The sequence below is a fragment of the Gekko japonicus genome, unplaced genomic scaffold (assembly GCF_001447785.1).
Source record: "Gekko japonicus isolate JY-2015 unplaced genomic scaffold, Gekko_japonicus_V1.1 scaffold569, whole genome shotgun sequence".
Taxonomy (NCBI): Eukaryota; Metazoa; Chordata; class Lepidosauria; order Squamata; family Gekkonidae; genus Gekko; species Gekko japonicus.
In genome coordinates this window covers 163142-184678 of record NW_015164681.1, presented here as the reverse complement: position 1 = coordinate 184678, position 21537 = coordinate 163142, and the positions used below count along the sequence as shown (strand labels likewise).

The 21537-nt window shown below is 45.5% G+C and overlaps 1 pseudogene; it reads left to right on the top strand.

Annotated features, from left to right (window-relative positions):
• The first annotated feature begins 12151 nt into the window (after positions 1-12151).
• On the top strand, positions 12152-12993 carry LOC107108798 (annotated as a pseudogene).
• The last annotated feature ends 8544 nt before the right edge of the window (positions 12994-21537 follow it).

Genomic DNA, 21537 nt, shown 5'->3' with positions numbered 1-21537 from the left:
ACAACTCTGGGCAGCTTTAAAAAAATCCCAACAATGATAAAAGGAGTGCCTGTCGCTTTTAGCAACAGAGTCCCTCAGTGACTGTTGCTAGGCAACCACAGTATTCCAGGTTTCAGTTTCTTTGAGTAAAAAGGTGGGGGGCAGGGGGCGGGGCATAGCAAGGTATGAACGGGGTGGGAGGGAATCTTCAGGGATTTCCCAGCCAATTAGTATTCACCATCTATTTTCTTTGAATATGTGCTTTTAATGTTTTATTGATTTTATCTGATTGTGTTTTATGGATACTATACATCACCCGGAACCCTGCAATAGCAGGGATTGTGTGATTAATAAATCCAATAAATAAAGAAATTAAACCTTGATCTGGCAACCCTAAGGAGAACCGATCACTGTAGCTGGGAGATCCGTCATGATTCCAGGAGATCTCCAGCCCTCAGATGGATGTTGGCCACTTTAGGAGAGAAGGAAGCCAGAAAAGGGGAGAGACTATGGGGGCTTTCAGGAAAGGGGAAGAGGAAATAGTGGGAGAGGGGAAAATGATATTTTATTTATTATTTATTATTACTTTAATTTAATTTAATTTCTATCTTGCCCTTCCTGCATATGGGATGCGTCCCACAGGTTCTTGTAGGTTCCTGCTTGCGTATTACTGTTTTTCAAAGGTACTTCTTTATTTTGTTTATACCCCAACCTTTCTCGTCAGTGGGGAACCAAAGTCGCTTCCAGCATTCTCCTCATCTCCAATTTTATATTCAAAACAACCCTGTGAGGTAGGTTAGGCTGAGAGCATGTGACTGGCCCTAGGTCACCCAGCAAGCTTCCACGGCAGTGGGGATTCAAACCTCGACCTCCCAGATCTTATTCCAGCACTCTAACCACTGTACCGCACTGTCCATATGTGGATACTGTTGTGATTAATAAAATACACATTTATTTAAAAGCATTGTTGAATTGCTTTTTGTCATTATCTGTTTTCTCAAGCAACGGATACTAGTGGTATAATGAGTATTATCTGGAGGACTGCAAAAAAAAATGGCATTGAAAGGGGGGGGGCCTCATACTCCAAAAAGGTTGGGAACAACTACCACAGGTCACTTTTAAAGTCTGTAGTTTTATAATATAGACAGCCTGTTAGCAATGCGCTCTCTAAGATGTGGAGTCAATCAATCAATCAATAAACCTTTAATAGCATATACAACATTAAAATCAGAAACAGAAAGTGACACAGTCAGCTAAAAAACTGGAATAATTATAAAATCATGAAACGGAGTTTCCCAAATTTTTCACTCTTATCACATCAACTAAAAATTTAGCCACTGCCACTGTAATCTCTGCTGTTGTATCATTCAATAGAATTTGACATTTTCTTTCATTAGAAAGGTGATATTTACCTTGCAACCAAGAGTTTAACCATTTTTTCCTAGCAGATACATGCAACGAACAGTCCAGCAGTATGTGATCAATTGAATCAAGAGAGCTTGAACCACAGTCACATCTCCGTTCATACTTAGGAATATTATGAAACCTACCATACAGTAGTTTCGATGGAAAGGCATTTACTCGAGCAAGGGAAAAAGCTCTTCGATGGCTAGGGCTATCCAAATTATACAAATACTGGGGAATACAACCCACAAGATGTGGAGTCTCGTGAGCAAAAGCTCTACTTTGTGAGCTCCTGGCATTAAAGTTCTGAGCGAGCGATTTGGGTGCCGCATAAATTAGTTTGCTCTGGAGCCATCTTTCCTGAGCTAAGACAAAAATCTGTGAGCTGGAGGCTAAAAAGCTTAGCTCACACTAACTCAGCTTAGAGGGAACACTGCCTGTCAGGGATTTTGACTCCAACCCCGAAAGTACCTCACTAGAAACTGCACAGAAAAGTAAGTCCAGTGTATGCCCTTTTTTCATGGGCTGGACCCAGAACAACCTTGGGCTAACCTACTGTTAGGGTTTTCAAGGCAGAGTTTGACAGTGATGAAGCAGGTGAGGAAAAGAAGGTGAAGCTGCATCCAGATAAGGTGGAGGTGGTGCCGATCGGTATGACCGATATTCCAGAAGGAGTCGCTCTGCCAACCTTGGATGCGGTGACCTGATTTATAGCTGATTCTCTGACAAGTTTGTGAGTTCTATTTTGTCCCTACCATGCTGATGGTGGCGGGGAAAACCTGTTGTGCTTTTGAAAAGTGTCTTGTCAGTTGTATTTGATGCATCGGTTATCCCTCCGACCTAGACTAAACTGATCCAGCCACCTAGATCTGTGCCGTTGTAAACCTTGAGGCCTGACTACTGTAACTTACTCTTCATAAGGCTGCCTTTGAAGACAATTCTAGTTTCAGTTGACAAACATAAAAAATGCAACAACATCTGTTTTGGCTAGGGCAAACCGATTTGAAGATATTATTCCAGTATCTTCATTGGTTGCCCATTCATTTCTGTGCCCAATTCAAGGTGTTATTTCTTACACTGAAAGCTCTTCACAAGTATGCCAAGGAGACTGTCACTCCTTGCTTGAACCTCCGTGTGAGTTCTACTTCACGCAGCACCGTTTGCTTGGGGTTTCACCCCACAGGGTGGTGGTTATAATGGTCTCCATACATTCATGGCCTTTTCTGGCAGCGGCCCCAACCTTGTGAGATGTTCTCTCGCGGCATCGTTAGGCGCTTGCCAGGTTTCAGGAAAGTGTGTTAGGGAGTTTTAGTGAAGAAGGCTCACCTCATGGCAGTCAAGTTTGATGCTTTTTTGTGGACGTCAATAGTTTAATTTGTCATGTTGTATGAGCTACCTTGGGCCTCTTTGTGGGGGAGGGAAAGATGGGGTACAGGGTATCTCAAGAAACAAATGGTGCATGGACCCCCTATCAGAACATGAGTCTTTTCCGGGCCCACTACTGGTTAGTGGAAATGTCCGCAGACTTGGAAGGACCTGGATTATTTGGCCCTAGTTTCAGGAGCATGTCCTCACATTTCTGTTTTAGACTTCGCTGCAGACCGTCTGGGGACGCCACAGCAAGGGTCATGCATGGGGCACTGTCACAGACTTCAGATTCTGCTGTAACTTTCAAGCCAAATAATCTCTCTGGCTTCCCTCCTGTGGGATACATTACACAGTGCTGGAACATTGGCTCAGGTTCCACATGTAGCATGAAAGTCAAAGCAGGGTTTCCAAGGTAGTGTGTGGTGTTGATGTCACTGCTTCTTATTGAAGCTTATGAGGCTGTTCTGGACCTACTCTGTGGATTCAGTTTCTGGATGAGCTTCAGACATCTGGGAAAATCAGTCCATTTACTCTAGCACTGGTGGTTAGGATGTTGACCTCAAGACCTGTCTAATGGTTAGCTGACAAAGCTCAAGCTATTGGTCAGACCACAATGGTAGTGGTTGATTGACAGCTCTAGATATTATTACCTACCTAGATATTAGCCTCTACAGGTGGGGAATTCTGTTTTCATAGCACGTTCTGTAGTTTGAACAAACCTCTGAATGAGAACAGATGAAGATCTGCTTTCTCATCTTTATTATTCTACTAGCCATTCCACCGTTTATGACAACCGATGTAGTTCTCTAGCTAAATATACCTCAACTATGCATGAACCTGCAAACTTGCTTATTTGCCCATTTCGAGGAATGTATCCCACTATAAAAATTTAGCTTAAATTGTTGTTGTTGCATGTTTGAAAGTCGGGTCAGAAACTTGGGACGGTACATTGAATGTAAGGGGTGTGATCAACTGTTCAAAAGGTAGAACAAAATTTGGTCAAGTGGCACCTTGAAGACCAACAAAGTTTAATTGTGGGTATAAGCTTTTGTGTGCGTGCATGTATTGTTAAAGGTGCCTCATGTATCATGAAAGGTGTGTTACGGAGTTTTAGTGAAGAGGGCATTGCAGGGGTTTTCTTACATTCTCATTTTACTCTTACAGTTTTATAACCAATAATAAAAGCACAAAATAAAAATTTCCCCCCTCTTAAAAATATTAAAGCAGGAGTTGACATTTTTTGGCTCTCCTACTATCTATGAAGCCCACTAGAAGTACTGTAAACTTCCAGGTGTTCTTCATGCCTGCATCTACAAAAATTGGATTATCATCAGCTTCCCAAAAGACCACATTCTGCTGCTGCTGGGCTCTGTTGGCATGGCGGGTCACCAGTTGGACATACTTCCATGCAAATTATTAGCTCAGTGGTGCTGGACACCCAGGACAAACACCATTCTTGTACAATTTGTGATTAAGACCACTACTGTATCTTAACATTGGTGAACCTTGGACAAGTAGCTGTTGGTTCTTCATTCTGGAATGCACACAGGGTGCAATTTATTGGAAGTTAAATGCATGCTTTTAATTAAGCTGCTAATGTGTCTGTGACATAGAACACATTATTCATGAAAGGTGCAAGGAGATTAAGAGGGGAGAAGAATTACTCAGTCCTTGGTTTGTTATTACATGTTTGAGCTCTTGGAAGTGTGTTTCAGTGAATACTATTGGGCTAAGGTCTGATTCACACTTGCTTGTACCCAGGGCTATTTTTGGGCAGGAACGCACAGGAACGGAGTTCCGGCTGGCTCCCAAGTTGACCATGCCCAGCAGGAACTCAGTAGCATAATAGGCCACACCCAACAGCAGACACTCATTAGGATTGGCTACATTAGGGGTGTGTGGCCTAACATGCAAAGAAGTTCCTGCTACCAAAAAAGCCCTGGGTTTGGACAACAAACAGGGTAAACAGAATAACAAGCAAAAGGTGGGTGTGGCTGGATGACCACACTTCTGGTAACATGGGGGTGCGGCCTAATGTGCTAATGAGCTGTGCTGTCAGGGGTGTGGCCTAATAGGCTAATAGGTTTCTGCTGTTGGGTGTGGCCTATTATGCTAATGAGTTCCTGCTGGGCTTTTTCTACAAAAAGAGCCCTGCTTGTATCTTATTTCTCTATGCTTGATTATCCAAAACTTGTCAAAAGTGGGAACTTCATCTGAGAGGCACCATGTCGGATGAGATGCGATGGTTCCCTCTGGAAAGCTATATCTGTGATTGCGCATTCACACACGTGGGGTCATCACTGAATGAACATGCATGTCTGCATCAGCACTTCCTTCCTAAATAAGTCTGAGAAACAATAGTTTGGCTTTGGAGTGCTGTCCTTTTTTGTCATGCAGTGCAAAGTGCTGTTGGATTTATCTCCTGTGTACAGATATTTTTTTCCCCGGGCCAACAAGTGTGTTGCGAGCTGAGTTGCCCGAGAGTCAGAACAGACAACAACGTTTCTTTTAAATGAGAAAATAAGAAGACTGCTTTTGTTTTGCCAAAGCGAAAATTAACTTAGATGGGTGGCTAATCTTATTGACTGCATTAATTTCACCGCTGCTTAGCTGCTCTTTGGAGATTTGCATAATGGATGAGAGAGAGAGAGAGAGAGAGAGAGAGAGAGAGAGAGAGAGAGAGAGAGGCGTTCCATCCTGCGCAACAGCCGAGTTTATTCCCGTTCAGGATGTGTAAGCGGTGTCTTGTGTGATTGCTACAAATAGCAAAGAGATCAGAGCAGTGTGCGTGTAATTTTGGAGCATGAGCTGTCGTGAACAGCCTTTTGAGGAAAAGGTAGTCGCTTTGAGTTGGTCACAGTGTATGTGAAAGCATTGTCCATCAGTGGCTATTAGCCACAAGGTATAGATAGGGACTTTGGGGCAAGTGATGGTCTGTCTTCTTGGTGCTTGGAAGGCCAACAGTGGGAGGGCTTCTAATGTCCTGGCCCCACTGGTGGACCTCCTGATGGCACCTGGTATTTCCACTGTGTGATACAGAGTGTTGGATCAGGCCAAAGGCCCATCCAACATTGGCGTCTCTTATGTTCTTATGTTCTTAACTTTTGAGGACTGAAAAGTGACACATGTGTTGAAAGTGACAGGCAGATCGTCACAATGGATATGAACTGTTTTAAATACCATAGTTGTGGCCCTGGTCCTTAGAATCGCGCCTTCAATCAAGGCATCGGTAACTTATGGAATTCACTACTATAGAATATAGACTGTTGCTTTTTTGGGGGGAAAGCCTAGATTTATTTTATTTGAACATTCATTTTATTTAAAACATTTTTATGTTGCCTTTCCACCCGGTCAAGGTCCACAAGGGTGGTGAACGTTAAAGCATTTAAACAGTTAAAAATACAGTTAAAATTACACAGTCCAGTTAAAAACACATAAACACGCAGCACTGGAAGGAGGGCCGATGACGTCGTTACTGGGGGATATGCCAAAAGAGTGAATGGGTTGGTTCATTTGGGGGGTTCGTATAGGAGAAGGTGGTTTTTAGGGTATGTTGGTCCCAGCCATACAGGGCTTTACAGTTCAATCTCGGCACCTTGAATTGAGCCCAGAAGCAAATTGGAAGCCAATGTAGGTGGAACAAGACAGGCGTGATAGGGTCCCTACGACCAGGGGTCATTTCGTAGAAAAAGAGGTGCAGGAGCTCATTAGCATAACTCATTTGCATGTGCCACCCCCCCTGACATCACCGGAAGTGTGTCAGAGGGCAACACCCACCACTCAGGCTCCACTGGACTGTTTTGGATTGCTAGCTATTTGGGGGGGGGGGGAGAGGAACGTGCAGATCTGTCCCCGCAGAGGAGGGAGAGCTTGTCCCTGAATAAAACCTGGTCTTAAAGGTGCCACTGCAACTTACCTGGCTGCTTCTTGCTCTGACTGAGGGCTGCTGGGAGCAGGGGGTGGGGCTTGTTGCATGTGCCCGCCCCCTGGGCTCTTTACTGCCGGAGCTCCGCTCCTGTGTCCTCCTGCAGGAAATGACCCCTGCCTACGACCCATAAACACTCAGCACTAGAAGGGGTGCCAATGCCGTTATTGGGGATATGCCAGACAACACAAAAAGGTCTTCACCTGCTTGCAGGGAGAGAGACAAACCTCCCTGGAGAGGGAGTTCCAGCATTTTGGTGCCAAGACCGAGAAGGCTGGTTCTTGGGTAGGAGCAATTGAAGCAGGGCCTCTGAGGATGACCAGAGGGAAAATGGGTAGGTTCTTATAGGAGAAGGCAGTACTTAAGGTATGTTCCCAGCTGTACAGGGCTTTAAAGTTCAGTAGCAGCACCTTGAGTTGAGCCCAGAAGCAAATTGGAAGCCAGTGAAGGTGGGGCAAGATTGGCGTGATATGGTCCCTGTAACCCACTCCAGTCAGCCAGTTTGGTGTAGTGGTTAAGAAGAGAAGAGAAGAAGAGAAGAGATTGGATTTATACCTCGCCCTTCACTACCCAAAGGAGTCTCAGAGCACAGACACCCTGTGAGGCTGAGAGAGCTGGGGCTGAGAGAGCTTTGACAGAAACTGCTCTTTTTCAAGAACAGCTCTGACAAAACTATGGCTTGCCCAATGTCATCCAGCCAGGTGCGAGCGGAGGAGTGGGGAATCAAACCCGGTTCTCCCAGATTAGAGTCCACGCACTTAACTCTAATCTGGAGAACCGGGTTTGATTCCCCACTCCTCCACATGCAGCCAGCTGGGTGATCTTGGGTCAGTCACAGTTCTCTCAGAGTTCTCTCAGCCTCGCCTACCTCACAGGGTGTCTGTTGTGTAGAGAAGAATGGAAAGGAGATTGTAAGCCGCTCTGAGACTCCGAGTGAAGTGAAATAAACCGAGTGAAGTATAAATCCAACTCTCCTCCTCCTCCTCCTCCTCCTCCTCCTCCCCTTTCCTGAACTGAGATGGTTCATGGGGGGGGGGGCAATATTTAGCCTGTTGAAGAAACCCTCAAGTGTACATGTGGATTTCCCAAATGGGCCAAACGATGCACTGTCAGGACGGTTGCTGGTCAGGAAAATGGCATGGGAGGTGTTAAGCCCTTTCTCCATGTGTGCCATAATTGCTGCACACGCTAGAACGGAAGAGAATCTGCAGTTCACATGTGACTGTTACACAGGACATAGGATCAGGACCGGTGTTCCCTCTAAGCTGAGCTAGTGTGAGCTAGCTCACAGTTTTGTAGCCTCCGGCTCACACATTTTTGTCTCAGCTCAGGAAGGATGGTGCCAGAGCAAACTAATTTATATAGTAGCCAACTCACTTGCTCACAACTTTAATGCCAATAGCTCACAAAGTGGAATTTTTGCTCACTAGACTCCACAGCTTAGAGGGAGCATTGATCAGGACCCTGGACCCAACTTGTTTGGTGTAGTGGTTAAGTGTGCGGACTCTAATCTGGGAGAACCGGGTTTGATTCCCCACTCCTCCACTTGCACCTGCTGATGTGACCTTGGGTCAGTCACAAGCTCTGGCACAGCTGTCCTTGAAAAACAGCAGTTTCTGCCAGAGCTCTCTCAGCCCCACCCACCTCACAGGGTGTCTGTTGTGGGGAGGGGAAGGGAAAGAAGTTTGTAAGCCGCTCTGAGACTCCAAGTGAAGGGCGGGGTATAAATCCAATCTCTTCTCTTCTTCTTCTTCTTCTCTATAATGTGTGAATTGGTCCTAGGAGGCAGCTCTTGCGAACAGTGCTAGACAAGACAGTCTCTGACCTGATCCAGCCCAGTGTGATTTACAGTGCCATTTGAAGCAAGGTTACAATCTCGTAAGCCCACTGACTTTACGGGTGTAACTCTGCTTAAGATGGCATTGTTAGTGTACTGCAGTACAATACAAGGGGCATCTCGTAGTTGTTAATGAGTCGTACTTGCGTCAAGAAGTCATGTGAGTTCCATGAAGTTACCTCTTCACTCTGTATCTGACTGCATGATTCTTAGCAGTATCTATACCTTTCTGGTTATTCTTGACATCTTCGGGTGAACAAAAAAAGTTGTTAATATTGGTCCCCAGTGTAGCTTTTCATGTATGTCTGTATGAAGTCATCATGGAGGAGGAAAGGACTAAGGAACAGCCCTGTGGCCTGCCTCTTAATTACGATCGGGAGCATTATGTGTGTTCTGCCACCAAAACGTGTTCAAATTCCATGTAGAATTATCCATGTTGCTAGCTGTGAAATAAGTAACCGCTCACTGAATGGAATTATACACCATTTTCCAAGCGAACAGCCGAAAAGAGATAAATGATGTCAAGTCAAAGTTATGAAATCTTTCCCTAATGGCTAGCGATCTATTATTACTGTCATGGAATAGCAGATACAATGGCTGTTCGCTTTAATTCTAAACGGTGCTGGATTTATTGAAGCATTTGAGCAATATCTGAACTGGGTGCTTCTCGTACTTCATGGGAATCTCGCGTGGCCCCTGATTTCCTGAAGGGAATCGTGAGAAGGGTATAAAGGCCTTCAGTTGAATTCATCACAGCACACTGCAACATCTCTACCAAGGAGGTTGTTGCTGGTCGGTACATACAAATGAAACAGCGGCAGCTCATATTTCCAACTCATGGAGATACCCCATACCTATATATTCAGTTCTCTCAAACGCAATGCTTGTGAGAGATTAACCAGAAGGCTCCCAAAGACCCATCACAATAATGGGGGGAAAAATTGGAATAGGGTGAATGGACTGGAGTTGATGGTAAAACACTTGGCTTTATGTGAATCCCAGATTCAATTAAAAGAAGAAGAGATTGGATTTATACCCCGCCCTTTGGATTTATACCCCGCCCTTCACTACCCAAAGGAGTCTCAGAGCGACTTACAATCTCCTTTCCCTTCCCCTCCCCACAACAGGCACCCTGCGAGGTAGGTGGGGCTGAGAGAGCTCTTGACAGAGACTGCTCTTTTTTTAAAAAAAATTTTTTTAAATTTTTTGAATTCGAGAACTACTCTTGAGAGAACTGCTCTGAAAGAATTTGTGATTGACCCAAGGTTGCGCCAGTAGCTGCATGTGGAGGAGTGGGGAAGCAAACCCATTTTTCACAGTTTAGAGTCCACGCTCCTAACCACTACACCAAACTGATTCTCACTAAATTTCTGCTATTTAGGCAATGTGAGAGTTGTTTCCTGAGGTCTTGGAAAGCTCTTGCCAGTCAGAACAGGGAATTCCGATGGGCCAGTGGTCAGACTCTGTATTGGCAGTTTTGTATATTCCGATTATGTGGGGTTTCCTCTTCCCATTTCACATGGAACTTTAAAGTGATTGTTCTGATTCCACATTAGGGCCATGTGCTTGCCGGCGCTGCTGATATTTCTGAGAATGGTTTGACATGGGTGACGTCACAGTACGCTGTTAGATCTCCGTGTTGTTTCATGTGCAGCCAGGTGTTTTGTGCTAAAGTACTCTAATGAGGGTTCAGCGACGCGGTAGGGAGCAACTCATTAATGGTGACTCTTGAATTTATCAAAGACATTCACATAGGAAAACATCCGTACCATTTTTTTTTTTGGGGGGGGGGCGTATTCCCTGCTCCCATTTGAGGACTTGTAAGTGACTTGACATAATTTTGTCAAGCACCTTTTTAATTTAAAACACATTCTTGCTGAATATCTTTGATTACTCAAGAGTGAAGGAATCTACAGCTGAAGGTTTTCCTTTTGTGCTCCTTGATCACAACTGTTTTCTTATAATTCTTTACCTCAATGGTTCTTGTTTACTTGGACTTCTGGGAAAATGGCGACCTGAACAGGAAAACTTTTAAAAGCTCCAGACTTCTCCAGACTTATCTCACTGAAGGCGTATTCACGCCAGGAGAGAAAGAATTTATTCCTCCACCCTGACATCTCCCCCTAGAGATCTAACTGATAGGTGAATCCATGGGGGGGGGGGAGGGTGATTTACTCAGTCTCCACTTGGGTTCTGATAACACCAAAGTCAGAGGAGAATAAGGGGGCTTTTGCTGGCAAAGGTTGACCCCCCCCTCTATTTATATTTCCTTTTTCTTTTTTCATAAATTTGTAATTTTTTTGGCTCATTTCTAAAGATCTACCTTGGAATTACAACTTATCTTGGAAGGCTGACAGGTTCCCAGCAGCGTCTGACTTCACCAGTAAGAGAATTTCTGGAAATTCATGGACTATAAAGTACAAAGTACAGAGAATGAACTAACAAGAGATTTATGACAGTGCAGAACTATTGAACTGTGCCTAACTCAACTACTTCTCTCACAAAAGCTCTAACTTAAAACAGAGCGGAAACAACTGAAGCAGATGAAATAACCTGTATTCTTATGTCTCAGATAAATTTTATCTCACGGCACATATTTGTGGATTATCTACTCTTATGGACTAACAATTGGTTGCCCCCCCCCTTTTGCCCCGGGGGGGGGTGCTTATTTGAAGGGATCCGCGCTTTGGCTCTGATGTGACTCAGCAAAAAAGAGCAGTTTGGCAGATTCAACAAACAGATGTCTCAACAGGAAGATATAAATTAATTTCATGTTCTAAATACTACCTATCAGAGTACCATCTCTGATAACTCCCAGCGTATAAAAATAATGAGAAGACTCTGGACCATTCCCTTCAGACTAAGGAACCATAGAGGAATCAGCACACTGGACAAAAACACAACTGCCCCCCCCTCTCATTTTTTAATTTTTTTGGGCCTTCTCTGAGTGACGTATGACAGATTATTATAGACTTTCAAGAGCCAAGTTATCAAAGAAATGTATATTTCTTTTCTTTTTTCCTTCTTTTTCTCTTTTTACAAAATATAATATAAAACCCTTTTTTCGTTTTTGTTTTTTGTTTCTTCATTTTCTTTTTCTCTCTCTCTCCCCTCCCTTCCCATTCCCTCTTCCCAATTCCCTTTTCCTTTATGCAGGGGTCATTTCCTGCAGGAGTGCACAGGAGTGGAGCTCCAGCAATAAAGAGTCCAGGGGGCGGGCACATGCAACAAGCCCCACCCCCTGCTCCCAGCAGCCCTCAGTCAGAGCAAGAAGCAGCCAGGTAAGTTGCAGAGCTCCCCCCGGCCCCCCAGCCCGAAACAGTCCAGTGGCACCTTTAAGACCAAGTTTTATTCAGGTACAAGCTCTCCCTCCTCTGCAAGAACACATCTGCACTCCCCCCCCCCATAGCTAGCAATCCAAAACAGTCCAGTGGAGCCTGAGTGGTGGGTGTTGCCTTCTGACACACTTCCAGTGATGTCAGGGGGTGTGGTGTATGCAAATAAGTTATGCTAATGAGTTATGCTAATGAACTCCTGCACCTCTTTTTCGATGAAATGACCCCTGCCTTTATCATGACAGTGGCTGAGCTCTGCCGGCTCTTCTTGCGTACTCTAGATTAACCTGCCATGTTCTGCAGATGGAGAAGGCGAAAGTGGAACTGTTCCCTCCCTGTGCGTCGTTGCATGTTTCATTCCCGCTGAAAAGGTTAGAGGAATTTTTTTGATTATCCCAGAAACTGGGGAGAGACAGACGTCAAGTCTTGAGATTCTTGGACAGTAGAACAGCTCCGAGGCAAGAACAGTGAGGATCTGCATAAATTTTGGTATGGTCTCCTCAAAGAGCGGAACATGCTCTTGACCAGTGTTCCCTCTAAGCTGAGTTAGTGGGAGCCAGCTCACAGTTTTTTAGCCTCTGGCTCACACATTTTAGTCTTAGCTCAGGAAGGGATGGCTCCAGAGCAAACTATTTTATGCAGTGGCCAAATCACCTGCTCACAACTTTAATGCCAGCAGCTCACAAAGTACAGTTTTTGCTCACAAGACTCCACAGTTTAGAGGGAGTATTGCTCTTGACCTTGGAGCAAGAAGCGAAACAGCGGAGGGTCCCGATGCCAGCTCCAGAATGGTTGGGAATAGTTGAAATGTCTATGGAGAGGATGGGCCAGGTCCTTCAGGAAAGGGAAGATGCTTTACATGTCTTGCAGACAGGCCAGGAGAAAGATTGGCCAGGCGGATGGAGATATGACTTCTTGGGACGCGTCATTCGGTACACTTTCAGAGAATGGCCAATACCCTGGCATCTGAATGCAAAGCACAACAGGAAGCGATTCTGCTTGTTGAAAAAAATGTAGAGTGTTTTAATAGGCTCTGCCTTGAAAAATATTTGCACGAGCAATTCAAGAAGACAAGCGGGGAGAGAAACAGACAGAGGAAGCTACTGAAAAAGTTCCCACATCTTGCCGCAAAGTCTCGGAGTTAAGTTGGGAATTGAAAACGGTCCGTGTTTGGTAGACTAGCCGGCATAACAGACAGAGTCACCCTGAGCTGCATTGTGGTACAAATACAAATACTGTTTCCGGTATCTGGTTGTAAATGGACAAATACTTTCCCCCCCGGTAACACCCTCAGTTATTTTATTTCTTACCAAAGTTCTTACCAAAATAATGTGGCTCCATTTGCCCATTGGGTGGGGTGGGGCAGATGGTTCTTGTCTTCTTTTCATGCTGAATTCAGTTGTCTGGTAACACCCTCATTTTATTTCTTACCAAAGTGCTTACCAAAATAACGTGGATCCATTTGCCCATTGGGGGGGTGGGGCAGATGGTTCCTGTCTTCTTTTCATGCTGAATTCAGTTGTTTACTTTTTCCGACTTCTGGGCAGAAGGATGATTTTAGCAGAAAGGTACATGTTAAAATGTCAGTAGAAGATTAAAGATTTCAACAGAGATAGGTTCACCGTTATGTTGTGAGAAAGACCCTATTGGCTTGACGATTCGAGACCACAGGATCTGCTCTGTGAAGACTGAGAGGGTTTTGTTTACCCAGGAGGAAGCGCCGATGATTGCCCTGTAAATGTGGTGGTGGTGGGGGGAAACGTAAGATGGATATCTACTCCCATGAAACTTTTAATACACTTTGGCTAAACTGAGTTCCCCTATCAGATCAACAACAATAATGTGGATGCCGTGAGTCATGTGAGGGATTTGGGACTTTGGAAAGACAATCCAAATAACTAGAAGGAGATCTTCTCAAACGTGGACCTCTGCACTTCAAATAGAAGTTGCCGGCTAATTTATGGTGACTATATATCCAATTATCTCCCCCCCTTACAATGTCTATATTGGCTTGAAAGTCTGTGCTGTCTCCGAGATATCATTTACATTACAGTCTTTACAGAATTCTAGTAAATCGCAGAAGTCTGCATTTAATTAAAAAACAAACAAACCTCTGGACACGCTCAAAGAGTCTTAATCTGTTCTGGAGAATGGCATGGCCACTCCCATGAAGGAAATGTGCCCTTAGATCTAACACTACATGACATCTCTGAACCTCTGGCTATGATCCATTAAGCAAAAAACTTTCTAAGAGTTTATCGGACACCAGAAAGATTAACTGGAGATGTAAACTTCCTCAAGTTGGATCACTTGCATAGGCTCTGGAGCTGCCAAGTAGTAACTCGTTACATCAGGAAGTGCAGATAATAATTTGGTTTTTGTGACTAGAATACCCCCCAAATCTCCCTGCCACCTCCGCAATTCTCCACTGTATGCCATCTTTATCGGCCTTCGACAAATATGTACAATGGCGACTTCATAGGACACTTTTGATAAATCAAATTGGTTCATACTAGGACCCTAGAATGCTGTTGAGTTCACTTGCATTGGATCAGTAGCATGCAAAAATTGTTAGAACTTGCAGTGCGGGAATGTGAAACTTGCAATGAGGGGGAAAAACATGAAAAAAATGCTCAATGTATCTTGCAGCTTTTATTGGAAACTATCATTCTTCGTGACCCATCGTTTAAATCCCTACTGGACTGTCAGATGATAGGAGGCTGTTCATTTATTTGTTCACCTAACCCCTTTCCCTATCTCATTTGCCTTCTCTTGTCCCATTTCAGCTGTTACCTATGTGAAAAAGAGGGGGTAAAGGCAAAGTATGGATATTTTGTCGACTTACCTGGGTGCAGGGGTGGCTCAGTAGAACATCTGCTTTGTCTGTAGAAGATTCCAGGTCCAATCCCTGGCATCACTAACATTAGGTAGCAGATGATGGGAAAAGACCTCTACCCGAGAGAGTTGCTGCCAGTCAGATTAGACAGTACTGCCCTTGCTAGACCAGGGGGCTGACTCCATATAAAGCGAGATCAAGATGGGAAACCGTGCTAGTCTATTTGTAGCAGTCGAAAAGAGCAAGAGCCACATATTTTGTTGGTCTTTAAGTTGCTACTTGGACTCTTGCTCTTTCCGAATAAAGCAGTTTCATGTGCTCATTAGTTTGTTGTACTGACTAGATCGCCCCCATTTTTATGCATGAGGAATTGGGAGTGGGAGACATACTTGCCCAAACCCAGAAAACATTGCAGGACACATACTGGTCTGTATCCGGCCACACATTTCTGAAGGGGGTTAAGGACACTCTGGAAGGAGGGCAGTGGACTTTCCTCTGCCGACGGTGGGGAGTTCAAGTTAATGGGTTTTGCATTTAGAGTTCCTAAAGAACTGTTGAATTGTTGCCTTACTGATGCATTATGGTTCATTGTCAATTAGTAGTAAAATGTAGGGGTTTTTTTCCAGCTCTTGTTAGACATACTCGTCTGATGTTCAGGTGTTTGGTATCTTTCCAGCATCTACTGCAATGTAAGCTGATACAAAGAATTCATTCATCTTCTCTGCAGCTTCCCCCTCTTTCTCTGGAACAGTTGCATACACTCTGTGACAGTTCCATTTTCTGTTTCTGATGTAGCTATAACATTAATGTTTTAGTAATCTGTGTTCCAGACTACTTCTGAGTACTTTACAGTAAATCAGTTTTTGATCTGAATACTCGCTTGACTCGTGTGCCTGTTTTCAGGTGGACAGAAGAAAAGGCAAAATACCACAGAATGCAATACCTCCTTTGGTCTTTAAAGCACCCAAATGTGTTCAGGAGCATTCTGCATTTTGTGTGCAATGCCCAGTTGGATTTCTGCATCCATTTTCAAAAGAGGGCAAATTGATTTTCATGCAACATCTTGAGCATTGTATTGTGCTACTTATGCAAAATACTTTGAAAGTTTTTGTCATATATGTTGCCCGCTTTTCCTTCACGGAACTCAGCCGTTATTTTTGTAGGGTTACCCCCTGATATCCTCACACCACCTTGTGAGTGGTCTAAGCCTGCTAAGTGACTTTCATCCAGCGAAATACTTGAACATACATCTCATTCTGTTGGACACTCTCCCTGAAAGCTGTACCAAAAAGACTGTGCCCATTTTATGCATGGAGAATGGAGACTGAGAGATTTACTTGCCCAAACCCAGAAGACTTCACATGGTGCACACTGGTCTGTATCTAGCCATACAATTCTGAAGGGTTAAGACCACTTTGGAGGGGTGGGCAGTAAATTTGCTCTGCTGTTGCAGACTGAGCCCCCCTCCTCTCCCAAATTTTTGTCCTGGCGATTCAATGAACCCTTGGGAAGAGCACATTTAGGCATTAAGTGATGTGCTTAGGATTGGTCTCAGTTGTTCCTTGAGGGCAGAACTCAGAAGGTTGCTGTATGGGACAAGTTTTCTGTAGTGTGGGACTTGCCTTGTGAAGTTTAACAAGGTTCAGTCTTGTTCATCATGCTACTTGATCTCTTGGGAGACATAATTTGTGATTTTAGAATAGGGTGCCGTCAATATGCTGATGACACCCAAGCTATACAGTTCTTTGTCCAGATTCCCGTGGTGACACAGTAACATCCCTGAGCCCCAGTGCCTGACTGCTGTAACTGAATGGCTAAAGGGAAGCAAGCAGCAAATGAATTCTGACAGGGTGGTGGCAGTGTTGATTGGGAAGACCGAAGCCCTGAAGGACCTGGGGTTCCCCACTTTTGATGGGGGATACAGTTGTCTCTCGTTGACTCAGTTAAAAGCCATGGGATAATTCTAGATGCTTGTAATCTGCCTTGAGTCTTAAGGAGAAAGGTTGTCTATACATAAAAATAAATAATATTAGGAATGGGGGGGGGGATGTAATGGGAGAGAGGAATTGGGGGAAACTGTCACCCCTCTTTTGAATGTTTAATCTCCCTTAATTCCCCCCCCCAAAAAAAATTTGTGGTGCATACTATGGGCTGGATTCTATGGAATTGTTCTAGGGTTGCCAGGTCTGGGTTGGAAAATACCTGGAGACTTTGGAGGTGGATCCAGGAGAGGGCGGGGTTTGGGGAGGGGAGGGGCCTCGGCATGGTACACAGCCACAGAGTCCACCCTTCAAAGCAGCCATTTTCTCCAGGGGAGCTGATCTCTGTCAGCTGGAGAGCAGTTGTAAAAGAAGTAGATCCCCAGGCCCCACCTGGAGGCTGGCAACCCTAATTTGTTCCATTCATGATAGCACCTTCCCTGTCACAAGAGGCTCTTCTACTAATATGGGTTGACGCACCACTTGAGCCCCCTTCACAGAGAAGGATGGCCTGGTCTTCATTTTTCATGCCCTAGTAGTGTCTAGAGTAGGCTACTGTAGTACGTTGTATGTGGGGCTTCGTCTTTGCAGAGTCTTTAGAAACGTCAGCTGGTTGAGAGCACTGCAGCCAGTTTGATTAGAGGGATGTGCCTCTGTGAGCGTGTTTCTGTGGTGCTCAGTGGTCTTGAATAGATTCTGGTATGTTTTGAGGTACGGTTCACAGTGCTGGGGATGACATTTAAGGCCGCGGACTCTGTGGGATTGGGGGTATCTGGACTGATGGCCTTTTCCTGTGTGATCCTGCCTGTCAGCTAGACATGAGTCCAGCAACAGCTTACAGACCAACAACATTCTTTGCCTATGCTCTTTCAAGAGTCAAATCTCCCTTTGTCAGATACCTGCCAGCTGTGATCAGTGTTGGGGGCCCTTTTCCAGGTTGCCCTCCCCCATATTACATGGCTTCCCACTAAAGAAGTTGACTTTTCTGCGGTGGGTCCCCATTTGTGGAACTCTATCTCATGACGCTGACCTCTGTTATCTTTTAGGTGCTACGTACATCCAGCCCTGCTTTTTATCCTCTTCCCATCTTCCCAGCATAGTGTAGAGCGGTGGACTCTAATCTGGAGAACCGGGTTTGATTCCCCACTCCTCCATGCGAAGCCTGCTGGGTGACTTAGGGCCAGTCACAGTTCTCTCAGAGCTCTCTCAGCCCCACCTACCTCTCAAGGTCCCTGTTGTGGGGAGGGGAAGGGAAGGCAATTGTAAACCACTCTGAGATCCCTTCGGGTAGAGAAAAGTGGAGTAAGAAAGCTCTTCCTCCTCCTCCTCTTCTTCTTCTCCTCCTCCTCCTTCTCCTTCTTCCCTACTTTGTTCGGTTTTACACATCACGGCAAATCATGTTGAATTGTGTTGAGTTTTAAATGCTGTAGCTGAATGTCGCTGCCGCTGTCATGAGTTAATAGGATTGGGGGTCGTATTAATGATACTTCCAGTATGAGCTGCCTTAAGTGCCTATTGGAGTTTTTTTTGTTGGGGGAAATCGCAGCCCATTTACCCAGTTGTTCTCCTTGCAAAATAGCAGTCGGGGTTATGGAGATTTACTGAAGGGGCCAGGTCACACGAACGTACAGTCACGTACCCGGCAGACATGACCAAGCAGAGGAAATATGCTTCTTGTTTGTAGCGACCCTTCTATAATGAAATAGCTTCAAGAATAGACCTGGGGGGTATGGAATCTGCTAGTAGCACAAATGTAAATAGTGGGAAGGACAAGAGCTATGCAAGGATGGAACAGTTCATGGTCTAGTTCACACAGAGAGCAGAGAAAGGTGATAAATCTGCCCTGAGACTGCAGGTGTGCAATCCCTTGATGTAATGATTAGGCAGAGGAATATATATTTCCTTGCAAGCACAGCTAATAGGTGGGGCTGAAGGCTAGCAAGGATTGTTCTTCCTGAAACTTTGTCTTTAGCTAGCAACTGTCTTACAGCGTCGTCTGCTCTTTGTGTGATCGAGGTATACGTGTTGAGCTAGACATTGTATGGACTGGCTTTCCTGTGGGAAGTTTCCCATTCCCCCAGGCGGTAAAATTCAGTACAATACACCTCATGAATTGAGACCTGGAGTTTGTGGAATTTCCTGTGTTCCTGCTACTGAAGGTTGTTAACACAAAGTACTTACAGGGAAACTTGCAACATGTAAGGGGTTGTCCATGCACACGGGACTCACATGATGTGATGCAGTCGTCCCTATTTGGGAGGCATTGTGGTATCAAGCTAGGGTCTGGGTTCAGATCCCCACGCAGCCATAAAGCTTGGTGGAGAACCCTGGCCATTCATTTTTTTCCTAGCCTAGTCTGTTGTTGGAGGGAAGAATTTGTGCACGACTCAGAAAAGGTGGTATTCGGGTATGATAAACACTGATAGCTGTCCCAGCAAATTTCTGTCCCCACTTGAGCTGTCATTCTTTAAGACTCAGTCCCCTCTGAAACCTGAATATCTAAATGGGGAGGAACGTATCTTCCCTCTCGTGTGCACATATATAAATGCATGCGCACAAACAGTGAGGCAATAGTGTTAAGTGTTTTTCCCCCCACTGGGTTCTGTAAGATTTAAGAATGCAGTATTTATTTATTTATTTTGTTTTATACCTTGCCCTCGCAACCAAGGCAGCCTCAGTAGCAAGATCTGTTATTTGTTAATGGGTCCTATCGACTTGAAGGAGCTGCGGTGGCTCAAGTGTGGTTAAGACGCTGAACTGCAGGCTGGAAGGTCGGTAGTTCAGCAGTTCGAGACCTGAGTGCTGCACGACGGAGTGAGCTCCCGTCTCTGGTTTCAGCTCCTGCCAACCTATCAGTTCGAAAGCAAGAAATTGCAAGTAGATAAATAGGTACCGCTTCGGTGGGAAGGAAACAGCGTTCTGTGTACCTTGGCATTTAGTCATGCCGGCCACATGACCACGGAAATATCTTCGGACAGCGCTGGCTCTTCGGCTTGGAAACGGAGATGAGCACCGCAATCCTAGAGTCGGATTCGACTGGCTTTCGAGCAAGGGAAACCTTTATCTTTACCTATCGACTTGACTTGAACATCTAGAAAAGGGAGTTTTGACTCTCAAAAACTCATACACCAACAAATGTTGTTGATCCCTGAGGTGCTATTTGATGTAGAGCCAGTTTGGTGTAGTGGTTAAGAGCGCGGAGTCTAATCTGGGATATTCCCCACTCCTCCACACGCAGCTGCTGTTGTGACCTTGGGTCAGTCACAAGTTCTTTCAGAGCTGTTCTCTCATGAGCAGTCCTCAAAAGAGCTCTCTCAGCCCCACCTACCTCACAGGGTGTCTGTTGTGGGGAGGGGAAGGGAAAGGAGATTTTAAGCCGCTCTGAGACTCCTTCGGGTAGTGAAGGGGCAGGGTATAAATCCAACCCTTCTCCTCCTCCTCCTCCTGACATTTTGTACACTGCAGTTGCTAACATGTATTTTGAATAGTTGAAAACCTACTGTGGGTCAGTGTTATGGACCCTGGCCAGGGACTGCATAGGTTCTTAGAAGTTCCCAAAGAAACAATACGAGAGATCCGGGTTTACTTCCAAGAAGATGCAGGCAGAGTTTCAGTCAGCTGGCCTCGAGATGCACACACACGCACGTCAAAGCTTAGCCAAACCTTGAGACCAAGTGCATAGCTAAAACTAGGCGCCTTATACCCTAAATGCTGGCGGTGAGTCCAAGAATGATTAATCAAGCTATCCCAAACACTTGGATGAGCCGGGCCATCCTGCTACTGGCTTCCAGTGGAGGGAAGAAGATAAGCCCTCCTAACAAGCATGAGAGACAGACAGTTCCCCTGAGGGCAGCGGATACTGCCCTCTCTTAGGACAAAGGGCAACTAAGCACCAGCTTGTAGCAAAGATGGAGTCACCCAGGCCAATACGGTCAACTATGTGTTTTCAGTATGTCTAGTTGAAAACATAATGTAGGTCAACTGTAGGTTTCTAATATGCAGGGGTCATTTCGTAGAAAAAGAGGTGCAGGAGCTCATTAGCATAACTCATTAGCATAACTTATTTGTATATGCCACACCCCCTGGCATCAGATGGAAGGGAAGGCGGTTTAAACCCTGTCCCCTTCCATGGCTTGCGGCTTGCCCGTGTGTCCCACGGCTGCAGGGCGTGTGGGCAAGCCTGCGCCTGGGATGGAAGGGGAGGGGGTTTAAACCCTGTCCTCTTCCATGGCTTGCCTGTGCGCCCTGTGGCTGCAGGGTGCGTGTGCAAGCCGGCACTTAGATGGGCTGGTGGGAGCAGGGGGCGGGACTTGGTCATGTGCCCGCCCCCGGGCTCCTCACTCCCGGAACGCCGCTCCTGTGTGCTCCTGCCCCAACCGACCCCTGCTAATATGTCTTTTAAATTTTTTTTAAAAAAAACCTTTCTTGGCTTTTAAATCAGCGGAATGGACCCTACTCCTATCCCATCACTCCATGGAATGAAATTTATTTATTTATTTGTTGACATCCCCCTCCCTCCCGCTCCCCAGTTAAAACCAAAGACAAAATAACAAGCCCCCCCAATCCTTTCCCCCTTAAAAGGTGCCTGTTATTCAACCCCACCTTAAAAGCTGTGGCAAACAGGCAGGCCTTGCAGCACCTCCTGAAGTTCTCCACGAAGGGAGACCTGCTCTTCAGGGCACCCGTTCCACTGAGCTGGAGCCACGCTGGAAAAGGCCTCAGCTCCGGCCGATGCCAGGTGGGCCATCCTAAGTGGTGGGATATAGCCAACAGCTGCCTGCCTGATGACCAGGGGTCATTTCCTGCAGGAGCGCACAGGAGTGGAGCTCCGGCAGTAAAGAGCCCAGGGGGCGGGCGCATGCAACAAGCCCCAC